This window comes from Piliocolobus tephrosceles, chromosome 16 (assembly GCF_002776525.5).
Source record: "Piliocolobus tephrosceles isolate RC106 chromosome 16, ASM277652v3, whole genome shotgun sequence".
Classification (NCBI taxonomy): Eukaryota; Metazoa; Chordata; class Mammalia; order Primates; family Cercopithecidae; genus Piliocolobus; species Piliocolobus tephrosceles.
In genome coordinates, this window is record NC_045449.1 from 61,796,164 (window position 1) to 61,808,421 (window position 12,258).

Here is a 12,258-nt window from a genome sequence, read left to right on the forward strand (position 1 = left end):
CAAAGTTTTGGGATTACAAGTGTGAGCCACAGTGCCTGGCCCCATGTACTTTAAGTTATCAGTAATAAAATGTATAGATATTGTACAATGGTGACAGTTGTTATACTGTACTTTCTATTTGTATTTTTATTGTTTCTTTTTTCAAATATTCAGCCTCGTCTAGTTGAATCTGAAGATGTGGACCTGCTGATGAAGAGGGCTGACTGTATCTAACTTAGGGTCTCGCATGCATCTAGCACTTAATACATTTTATTGACTTGTTTTAGCTAACATTCAACAGACAATTCCAAATAAAAACCTCTTAAAAGTAGGTAAAAAAGGAAACCTTAGTCCTTCCTCTAAAGTGGCCAGAAAACCAGCCTGGGTAACATAGTGAGACCTTGTCTCTACAAAAAAGTTTTTAAAATTAGCTGCCTGCCTGTAGTCCCAGCCACTCAGGAAGCTGAGGCAGGAGGATCCCTTAAGCCCAGGAGTTTGAGGTTACAGTGAGCTAGATCACAACATTGCTCTCCAGCCTGGGTGACAACAAGGCCCTGAGGAAAAAAAAAAAAAAAAAGGAAAGGAAGGAAAGAATATAAGTATTGAAAAGGAAGAGACAAAACTATGATTATTTGCATATGAAATGATAAATGTTAGACAGCCAAAGAAGCCTGAGAGATTCAACTAAGATTTTACTGGAAGTAATATGAGAATTCAGTACAGTGGCTATATACAAAATCAAGAGATTAGCACAAAAACCTCAACTACTTTTCCCATGCACCACCAATAACTAATTAGAAAATGGAAGAAAGATCCCATTTACAATGGCAATACAAATGTATGAAGTATTTAGGAATAAAAATACAAAGATCTTTAACAAAAAATATGTAAGATCTATATGATGGAAACCCTAAAACTCTTCTGAAAGACATTAAAAAGAAATGAACACATGACATGAGATAGCACATTCCTATAATGTTGTATAGATGTCAATTCTCAAATTAATCTACAAATTTAACATAATCCTGTTCAAACCCCAAGATTGTTTTGGGTGGTGGCTGTTTTTGAGACAGGGTCTCGCTCTGTTGCCCAGGCTAGAGTGCAGTAGTATGACCACAGCTCACTGCATCCTCGACCTCCCAGGCCTCAAGCAGTCCTCCCACTTCAGCCTCTGAAGTCTCTCATATCGTGTCCAAGAAATGGGGACAAATCTCACAAAGGAACTAGGCTCAGGAGGGCTGGAATATTCAGGGAAGGTTTCAAGCAGAAAGATGAACTTGAGTTGGCTTTTGAGAGATTCATAGGATTCCCACAGGTGGAGTGAAGTAAGGGAATTTTAGGTGGACAACGCATAGACAAAAGCAGAAATGCGGATGGTGTGACTGGGGTATGGTGAGGGGCTGCTCTGGCTGGAATGGAGGGCTGCCACAATAATGAAATGGTGAATGAGGCAAATAAGGTTGGATTGGTAGCATAGCGTCAAGGTTGCCAGCTTATTAAATCACTCTTCCAATATGCTAGCACTGGCCTGTTGGGAAAAGTAATGCATCATGTAATCAAACAAAAGGCAAACAGAGGCAAGCTCCAGGAATGGGCACTGTGAACAAGACTTGTCCCAGAGTAGCCAGATGTAGGCTTTAGACATGTTAATGTAGGCTGAGCATCTCTAATCGAAGGGGGAATGTCTCATATGGTGTCCAAGAAATGGACACATCTCACAGAGGGCCTGGACTCAGGAGGGGTAGAGTATGAGACATCATTCCCCCTCCCCTGTGAACTTAAAAATGTGGCCAACAATTTTTTTAAAAGATGGCTACTCTGTAGTGCTTTAACTGGACCTATTTAGGCAATGCCTTACACACTGGAGAAGGATGATACTATGTGAATCTAATAAATCTACAAGACAATGCTTCTCTCTTTTGGCTGTCTCCTTCCTCTCCAGGGTGATGACAACTCCATGAGGGTGGAGATTATATGTCTCTCATCATTTCAGCAACAAGGAAATAAATTAGTGGCAGAGTAAGGGTGACTTGGTGAGTACATCCAATTGTTGACATAGTTTTGGGTAGGAGAAATTTTGCTATTATATCACCTTAACTTCTTAAAATGGTCTAATGGGATTAACTTGGTTTCGATTCACAGAGATCTCCTGGAAGCAAGGATCCTTTAAAAATCCTGGAATATACACTGCAGTAAAAGCATACCTCAGCCTTAAACTACTGAAGAAGAATGTCAAGTGGGAAAGTGGCTTTGGTTTTGAGTTTGTGGGATCTGAATCCACACAGACAGGACTGCATTTTGAAAACCTGAATTAATTATTGTCCTTACCTCAATAAGACAAAAAATTATAATCAAAATTATTAGCATTACAGTCACAGATATTGCCAAGATGAGTCTATTGTTATAGCCATATCCTGGAACTTCTTTCGTGAGCTACAAAAAAAAAAAAAAAAAAGGAAAGAACAATTAAAAAAAAAAAAAAGAATCAAAGCTAACTTTTCAAAACCCCAGTATTCCAGTTGAGTAGCTTACAGGTTCTTTTTTATTTTTTTTGAGACAGGGTTTCACTCTGTCACCCAGGCTGGAATACAGTGGTGCGATCACAGTTCACTACAGACTCTACCTCCCTGGGCTCAGGTGATCTTTGGGCTGGGGGGACAGGTCAGTGCCCACGTTGTTTTATTCCCATTTTGTCTCAGTTTAACAGTTGGCTTTAAGTTGAATGCAGTCCCAGCGGAATCTGCCTCAGGAGGAGGATTGTAGTTTGTGTTTTCAGAGATGGGGCCTTCTGGCATAGTAGTGTTTTCTATAAAAACGTTTTCTTCAGAGGCATTTCTTTTCTTTCTTTTTTTTTTTTTGAGACAGAGTCTCGCTCTGTCGCCCAGGCTGGAGTGCAGTGGCCGGATCTCAGCTCACTGCAAGCTCTGCCTCCCGGGTTTATGCCATTCTCCTGCCTCAGCCTCCTGAGTAGCTGGGACTACAGGCGCCCACCACCTTGCCCGGCTAGTTTTTTTGTATTTTTTAGTAGAGACGGGGTTTCACCATGTTAGCCAGGATGGTCTCGATCTCCTGACCTCGTGATCCGCCCGTCTCGGCCTCCCAAAGTGCTGGGATTACAGGCTTGAGCCACCGTGCCCGGCCATGAGGCATTTCTTATAGTTGTGTTTTTTACATTAGTGGTCTCTATAAACTGTTCTGAAGGAGCAAATACTTCCAGAAAAGGATTTTCTGGAGGGCTCAGGTCTCCTGAGGATGAAAAAGCCTGTTGTGAAGAGGAATTTATGAGACTCTTCGCTGCAGAGAACGGCGGCCTCTTTGTGAGCATCAGTCTATTGAGATAACTTTTCTTTCTCAACTTTTTAATATTTTTGACCTTGGGTGTTCTGTGGGCCACACGGCAGTGAGTTTTATGAAAGCAGTATTTTTTTCTGAAATGTATGATTGGTTTAGCAGCCTTCATATTTTTAACTCTAGCCTTTGCATTTTCTAAAATTAAAATGGCTTAGGCTAAGTCTATCTATCTCTGACCTGAGGTAGGGCTTTTGCAGGGGTGGAGGCAGAAGGCACGCCCATGGAGAAGGGTTTCAGCACAGAGGAGACTGTTGGCTTATGCTCTTGGGTGAATGAAGGCTTGACAGCGTTTCCCGCTACGTTCTTGGGCCCCTGCTCTATGTAAGACTGTTCCAGCTCCCCTGGGGCTGGACTCCCAAGCCTTTTTTTCTATGGCAGCATTCTGCACAAATGCCTGCGCACCCTCTTCCCTCCTGGTGCTCTGCTTTCCCACCTCTTTGAAATGCCTTTCTGGATGCTCCTTGGGCCCATGAGGACTCTGTTCATTCTCTGCAGGTTTTTGCCTACACTTTGAATCTTTGCCAGGCTGCTTTCCTGTGGTTGGACAATTTCTAAGTTCTTTTCAAATAGTTGGCATTTAAATTTGTTACCTAGAAGGCTGGACTGCATAAGCATGGCAGTTTTTTCTTCCCTTTTAACTTCATCGATTTTTTTCTTGTATTTCTGCATCTAATATATTTTCTAGGAAATATACCTTTCTCAGTTTATTTTCATAAGTTGAGTTGTTAGATGCAGGTTGAAGCGAGTCGCTGTTTGTATTGTTTTTCAGAATACTCAGGAGCCTATCTCCATCTTGCACATTTGAAAAAAACAGTTTAATGAATGGTAACAACATGGATTCCACATCTAGATTTCCTGCTGAGAAATAAGGCAAGATGTAACTTAGCACACTGATAACATCACTCTTGTCATTGGTGTCTAGCTGCTCACTCCCAAAGCCTGACAAGCTGATGCCATTGCTGTCTAAGGCTGCCTCCGGCTCAGTAGTCAGCTCTGTGCTCATGTGCTTCTTCTGGGCTTGTAACACCTTCATGAACGGACCTTCTGGATTCCCTACAGATGCTTCTTCAGCTGTCAAAAAAGAAGAGATTGCTTTGATCTTGAAAGATGACGGGACGGCATGCATCAGTCCACAGCTGTATGCCCCAGTCACACAGAGTAGGAGTCAGCAAACATTCAAGTGCCACTCAGAGAGGCGAAACATACACCCAATCCTAAACCTATGAAATGGCAACAACAAAAGGAGGAAAAGACATTTTTTGAAAACATGGCCACCTACTTGGAACCTTCCATAGTGTGACATATAGTAACTCTGCTTAGGAGTATTCTGTTGATCCCCAGGGGCCAATTGCCTAGGGCTCAGTGAAAGCCCAAGGTGGAAGACAAGTGCTTCCCTGATGAGCTGACGAGCTGGCCTCTCTGCAGACTGCTCCATACCCTGTGCTGTCCTGCCTCAGATGCAGAGAGAGCACAAGGCTCCCTCTCTCGTCCTCAGTGTGCCTGTGTTCTTGCTACCATCACAGCTGAATGCAATGAAAGGCGGTCCTCTGAGAGGAGCAGGGTGGAGATGCTAAAGTGGAGGCCCCCTCCCATTGCTGATAGATCCTCATCTGGCACGTGCTCCACTCACCTACCCCATTCTCTGCTCCCACATAACGTTGCCCCATCACAGAAGAGGCGACATGGAAAAAGCACTGTGTCCACCCTAGTTCTTTTCTTAAATTTGGGAAGGGATCCAGGGTGTAGGTTAAGAGATTTTTAATTTGCCAGATGGTATGCCTATGTTGTTAAATATACAATGAGTCTATGGTATGATAGCAGTTTCTGGATAAACATTACTTGAGGTCCTAAAATGCAGAAGGGAAAAAGCAACTTTTGTCAGATGCCTACTTTGATTTCATTTCATCTCTAATATTTTGGATGGGGAATCATCCAAATCTGACTGCATGAAGGTCAAGTGTGCCAGTGTGCAGCTGGGTTTCTTTTCCAGAATTAAAAGTATTTTGGGTGGTGGTGAGGGTCAGAGGAAGAAGTAAAGATTGTGAGAAAGGAGAAACATGGGCTTGGGGAGAACCCATAATTGGAGACAGAAGACCTGGCACTAGGCTACAGCATTTAGCATCTCTGATCTTGTTTTTCCTCATCTGTAAAAGGAGATTAACAATGGTTTTCTGTCCACCTCTTGGGGAGAAGGGAATAATTTAATTGGTAAAAAAAAAAAAAAAGTTTTGAAAAATAAGCAACACTTGTTTTTATATAAGTAGCCAAACCTTATTAATTATCCACCCCGTATCACTGGTAGATACTTGTATTCAAGTTGTCTGGACTGGAAAGCAGTCACATTTTAGTAGTCATGAAGTTGGTACTAATAAACCTAATCTACAGAAAAACTCTTGAAAGCACTTGAGCGTTTGTTCTGTGAATAGAAAGGTTCAGAGCAAGTTCAGAGTTGGATGGTCTAAGAATGGAAAAGCCCTCCATTCCATTAGAAGAGCCAGGTAGCAATTTCTCGTTATGGAACCAGAAGCCCTCAGGCTTCAAATAAAACAGCATCACTTGTACTCTTATAAAATTGTAAAAACAAAAACAAAACAGGATCTACATCTGTCCTAAAAGGCAGAGAGTACTTGAGACCTCACACATATAAAACTAGCTTACAAACTACATTGCACTATATGAGGAAATTATCACTGGGGGCAAAGCACCAAGCAGAGAGCACAGTAAACTGGGTGTGGGTGTTAATGTCATTCCCTAGCCTTCCCATTCCTTTCTCTTGGTCCTTTATGCATATGGAACAGTTTCATTATTAAATTTTGTGATAATAACTGAGAACCTGACTCCCAGCAAAGGAGTAGTTCAGAAGTTGAGGGAGTTTAACTCTGAATGAGTAAATAAAGCAATTATATCATTAGCTTAAAATTTTATCATCAATTAAAAATAAAAATATAAAAACAAATACTTAATGTAACAATTTATCACCAGGCAATTTGGACTCACGACAATGTATGGTGTTTGTCAGACCTGCACTGTTGCAATGCAGCTTGACTGTCTTGCAGACAGCCTCAGTGCTATTTTTAAATTGGCAGAGGCAGCAGGCCACATGGCTAAGATCCTATAGATGGAAAACACAAAACAATAAATTAGTGGTAAAGCAAAGGTAGGCAAAGTGGTAGGCAAAGGAGGCAGGCCAACACTACCGCAGGGCTGGGCAAAAAGGTGTTACTGAGGCCTGTGGACGGGACAGTTGGGTAGGAACCAGAAGACCAATGGGAAGGAGGACAAAGGTGCCCAACCGAAAGGTAAGCATGGCAGTGAGTATGGTATGCCTAGAATAAAGGTGGTTGGGATTAGAATTGGGTGACACTGATCAGTAGTTTAATTCAGAAGTATCTCTTCCCAACTCAGAAGTCTCACTTTGGGCTGAAAGTACACAGGAAGAAGGTAGACTTCTAAGAAGAGTCTGAATAAGCCCCCAACTTCTGGAGTCCCTTTCTCAATTCCTGTTGGGAGTGGGAAATATTAGAAATTAATCTGGGCATTAAAAATAGCTCAGATTAACCTGGATTGTGGGGTTAAAAAAATAACAGAGATTGCATTGGCCAAATCTGGAAAATTTGAGCATTCGAATAACAACAAAAAGCTACAACATAATTTATAAAAAAGAATCCATGAAGAATGGTATTTAAAAAAAGAGGGAGTTGTTCTTTAATGAAATAATGCCAGCTAATGTAGAAGGAATGACAATTTTTAAAAGTGTCACTTTGCAACCACCAATGTAATAAAAATTGATTCAGACAAGGATTATCATTGATGGACACAGCTGGGTGAAAAGACATCTGAGCCAGGCACAGTGGCTCATGCCTGTAATCCCAGCACTTTGGGAGGCTGAGGCAGGTGGATCACCTGAGGTCAGGAGATTGAGACCATCCTGGCTAACATGTTGAAACCCTGTCTCTACTAAAAATACAAAAAAATCAGCTGGGCATGGTGGTGGGCGCCTGTAGTCCCAGCTACTTGGGAGGCTGAGGCAGGAGAATGGAGTGAAGCTGGGAGGTGGCACTTGCAGTGAGCCGAGATCGCACCACTGCACTCCAGCCTAGGCGACAGAGCGAGACTCGATCTCAAATAATAATAATAATAACAAAAATAAAAGACATTTGAGAACAGGATCTTCACTGATCTCAAAGTACTGCCCCACAGATTTTTTATTAATTACCAAAGGGAAAAATTATTTTTTATTCTTTTATGAGACAAGGTCTCATTCTGCCACCCAGGCTGAAGTACAGTGGCAAAATCATAGCTCACTGCAATCTCGACCCCCTGGGCTCAAGTGACCCTCCAAATTCAGCCCCCCAAGTAGATGGGACTATAGACTTGTACCACCACGCCAAGCTAATTTTCTTTTTTAAGTGTATTTTTAGTAGAGACAGGGTTTCACCTTGTTGCTCAGGGTGGTCTAAAACTCCTGGACTCAAGCGATCTGCCTGTCTTGGCCTTCCAAAGTGCTGGGATTACAAGTGTGAGCCACCACACCCAGCAAAATAACTACAATGGACAGATCTGGAAGATCACCTTAAACAAGTGATCAAACTTAGCATTATGAGCCACCTGCGGTCACGAGGCAGGAAGAATCCATCACCTATGCAGTATTCTTCCCAAAAATGCTTTACTTGAATCTCATCATGCAGAAACAGACAAATCCAGATTGTGGAACAATTTACAAGAAAACTGTCTTTGACTCTTAAAAAATGACTTGTCATTAAAGATCAAAAAAAGTAGAGTAATGTTTTAGATTAAAGGAAATGAAGATATGACATACAGTGCCCAGTCTTTCATTGGATTCTGTACTGTTCTTTCATCTTTCTGGTATGTTTGAATTTTTTTCAAAATATAAATTTGGGCAAAAGAGATAACCAAGATAATTGATTAATGTATTGTTATGGCTTATTGGGGGCAGTTTCAGAGAAATAAAAATAATCTCTGTAACTGGAATAAATTCTCAAGGTTAATCTTAAGCAGTATAGATAGCATGGTCATTAAGAATACAGATTCCATAGCCAGACTAGGCTTAAATCCCAGCTCTGTGAATAATATGAATTTGGGCAAATTGATTAATCTCTGTTCCTTGGCCTTGTCATTATAATAGTACCTACCTCTAATGAGTTTTGAGGATTAAATGAATCAGTACCTGAAAAATGCCTGGCACACAGTGAGTGCACAATAAATGTTAACTACTATAATTATTACATTACAGAGGTTGTGGGGGGGCCTTTTCTGAGTCCTCCATAAGGATAACTTTATTAGGGCCACATTAAGATTGTGAAAACAGAAGAGTATTCAATGGATACATGAAGTCTGTGAGTTGGGGATACAATGTACAGAGTTTTAGATTAAAACTGCATCTAATAAGTTGGTCTGACACATCTTTCAAACCTATAGAGGAATAATCACAAGATACTAGTATTCCTTTGGGTCCAATAGAAGCCTCTGATCTTCATATAGATTGAATGTACCCAGAGCCATAACCTAGCATTTTACTTATATAGCAACCTTAACTCTTGACACAAAGGTGTTTCTTTTGTTTTGAGGCCGAGTCTCACTCTTACACAGGCTGAATGCAGTGGTGCAATCTTGGCTCACTGCAGCCTCTGCCTCCTGGGCTCAAGTGATCCTCCCACCTCAGCCTCCTGAGTAGCTAGAACTACAGGTGTGTGCCACCACGCCTGGCTCATTTTTGTATTTTTTGTAGAGATGGAGTATCACCATGTACTCCAGGCTGGGCTCGAACTCCTGAGCTCAAGCACCCCTCTCTCCTTGGCCTCCCAAAGTGCTAGGATTACAGGCATGAGCCCGAAGTTTTTGTTATTCTTTTCCTGCCCCCAACTTTTGATTTTAAACATTTTCTTTTCTTCCTTTAAGCCTTAGGATGGCTAGGAAGCATTTTCAAATGATATAATGAACACCTGTATAACTTTCATCTGAAATCAACAGTTGCTAATACTTTGCCACATTTGCTTTCCATGTGTGTATGTCTATACATTTTCTGGACAAACCATTTGAGAGTCAGTTGCAGACATAATGACCCTTCACCATTAAAGACTTCAGTGTGCACTCCCTAAGAACCAAGACATTCTCCTACCTAATCAGAATACTGTTATCACCCAATGAAACTTAATATTGTCATTGTCTATTGTGCAGTCCATATACACATTTTCACAATTGTCCCAATCATAACATGGCTTAAAAAATTCAGAATCCAGTCAAACATCAGACATTGTATTTAGCGTTCATGATATATATATATATATATATATTTTTTTTTTTTTTGTAGAAAGACCTTTAATACTTCTGTTTACAAAATTCAGGCATACATTTCAGTTTGCCCTGAACTGTGCCCAAGGCTGTGTGCTCATCTCTGCCAGGGTGTCTGTGCCCCTCATGTGCTGCTGCTGAGGATGCAGAGCACAGCCTGGGGTCCGGAGGCCTCGCAGGGCCTCAGGGGAAGGGGAATGTGAATGTGGCCCAGCCCAGAGGACCCTCCATTTCAACAATTTTGGATTGGGCGACAGAGGAAGCAGATGTCGGGGCTGCGGACCTGCTGGTCTGGGCAGGGGTCTGGGGACCCTGGGGCTGCCTGCCATGGTCTAGAGGAGGAGGCTGGGGCAACTTCCTACAGGTGGCAGTGGCTCAGCAAGGGGAGGCCTGGCCACCAGGGGCTTGAACATTCGCTCACTGGAGCCTTTGTACTTGGCTCTCAGCAGCATGGCTGGGGCTGTGGTCCCGTGTGAGGTGTGCTGGGGGGTATGTAGGTGGCCGGTAGTGACTGCTTGTGCCAGAGTGACACAGGCTTCCATGGGCCTGGCTAGGGACAGTTAAAAAGCTGAAAAGGTACTTGGCTTTGTGAGGGCAAGGCTTGGGAGGCGGGGCTCTGCAGGAGGCCATGTTCTCTGTCCTAGTTGCAGGGGGTGGTGGGGGAAGGTGGGACAGATCCCATCTGGCCTCTGTCCCTGGGCTGCAAGCTGACAGCAGGCCGGGGAAGCAGTGAGACCCTCTGCCCTGGCCTTGGGGAAGAGTGCATGTGTGAGGCTGGGGTACAGTGGCCCTAGAGTGGGGCTAGGGCTCATCGTCAGCACCAGGCTGGGGGAAGATTTAAAACCAGGGTCCTGTCTCTGAGCCACCCCACAGGGACACTCAATCCGAGCCTGTTAAGGCCGTGGAACTCGAGGGTAGGCAGTGGGCTGGGCCCCCATGGGGTCAGAACGGAAGTGAGGGCTGTCCTGGGGGAACATTAGTGTTTCTGAGAGCACCCTAGTATTGCTCTACCTCGGCCAGCTGGGCAGCCCAAGTGTGGGACCCTGCTCAGGGAGTACCTCAAGGGCCTGGGCCTGGGTGGCACCGGCAGGCTTGGACACCACCCTGGCAGCAGGGGCCCCGTGGAAAGCAGGAGACCCGGCAGGGGGTGCCGCCCAGTGTGGATGGAGGGGCGGGGCGGGGGCACCGGTGAGTCACTGGGCAGAGGCACGAGCATGTCCACGTAGCTGAGCAGGAAGAAGTCTGACTGGCCATCCAGCACGCCCTCCTACCAGTTCTCATCCATCTGGTCGATCAGCATGAAGACATCACCCTCATGGAAGCCCAGCTCCCCATCGTTCTCGGGCTCGAAGTCCTACAGTGCCTTGCAGCGTGGCTGGTCTAGGGTCGGCATGCTCCTGCTAGGAGTCCGGATGGGCTTGTCGGAAGATTGGAAAGAGGCCGAAGCTGCAATCCTGAGGACTGTGGTGCAAGGGAAACCCCTTTTGGACTGCTCAGGCTCTCCGAGGTCAAAGGGCTCCCGAGGCTTGGGCTTATACTTCCGCTTGGAGTCTAAGGAAGCTGCCTGCGTCCTGTGCTTGAGCTTCTTGGCCAGCTCGTCCAGGATCTGCATCGCCTGCTGGTGGTAGTCCAGCTGCGCCCCCACCAGAGCCGGGAGTTGACTCATCTGCTCAATGTCGGTATCCAGGAGGTTGTGCATGCTGGTTTCCTCCTTGGACTCCTCAAACTTCTCCAGCGCCTGGCGCAGCTCCTCATCGGAGATCTTGCCCTGCCGCTTTTTTTAGTCGAAGTCCAGGCGGCGACCCTCCAGCTTCTGCAGATGGTGCTGGATCTGCTTCAGGTCTTTCTTGCATAGGTTCTGGACGGGGTCAGTGAAGTTCTGCTTGACCTCTATTTCCAGGGAGTCCTTCACCTCCACCAGATGCTTCCTTGGACTCGCTGGCATCCAGCAGTGCATCGCTGAAGTTGCACTTGTCACCCAGCTCCTTCCCGTGGTGGATCAGGCCCTCACCCAGGAGCCCCTCCGACTGCGGGTAGCCGGGGTTCTTCACCTGGCCCCGTATCTTGCACGCCGTGTTGAGCATGGTCAGCTTAGCCTGCGAGGCTGGGTTGGGCTGAAGGTACCGGATGGTCCTGGCCAGCACTTCTGTCACCGCCTTGCTGATGACATCCACCTTCCTCTCCATCTCTTTGAAGTCATCGTCCAGCTTGGTCCCCTCAGCCGCTCTGACCTTCTCACTGACCAGATGGCTCACACTGTAGAACTGCTTCTTCAGCCCCGCAGCTGACATGCTGCCTCCTGCCACCTAACCTCCTGCCCTGACCGTGCCAGCAACAGTCTCCTGGGCGCCGCCGAACCTCTGTGCGCCTCAGCGGCCCCCATTGGCACCGCCTCCACCATGCGCTTGCCAGCTCTGCGCTGCCCCGGCGCTGCCTCGAGTTCATGATTCTTTAGTCTCCTTCAATGTAGAACTGTTCCCAGGATTGTTTTAAAGTATACTAACAAACCTTTGAGACTGTAAGTGACCTGAGATACATATTATCCTTACTTGAGAACAGAAATTTTCAATACGCATTAAAGATCATTACACATGAGCCCAGACAAATAAGCTGGCC

General features: G+C 44.9%; 1 pseudogene; it reads right to left on the reverse strand.

Moving 5' to 3' along the window:
* Positions 1 to 3,586: 3,586 nt before the first annotated feature.
* On the reverse strand, positions 3,587 to 11,933 carry LOC111542559 (annotated as a pseudogene).
* Between the last annotated feature and the right edge of the window lie 325 nt (positions 11,934 to 12,258).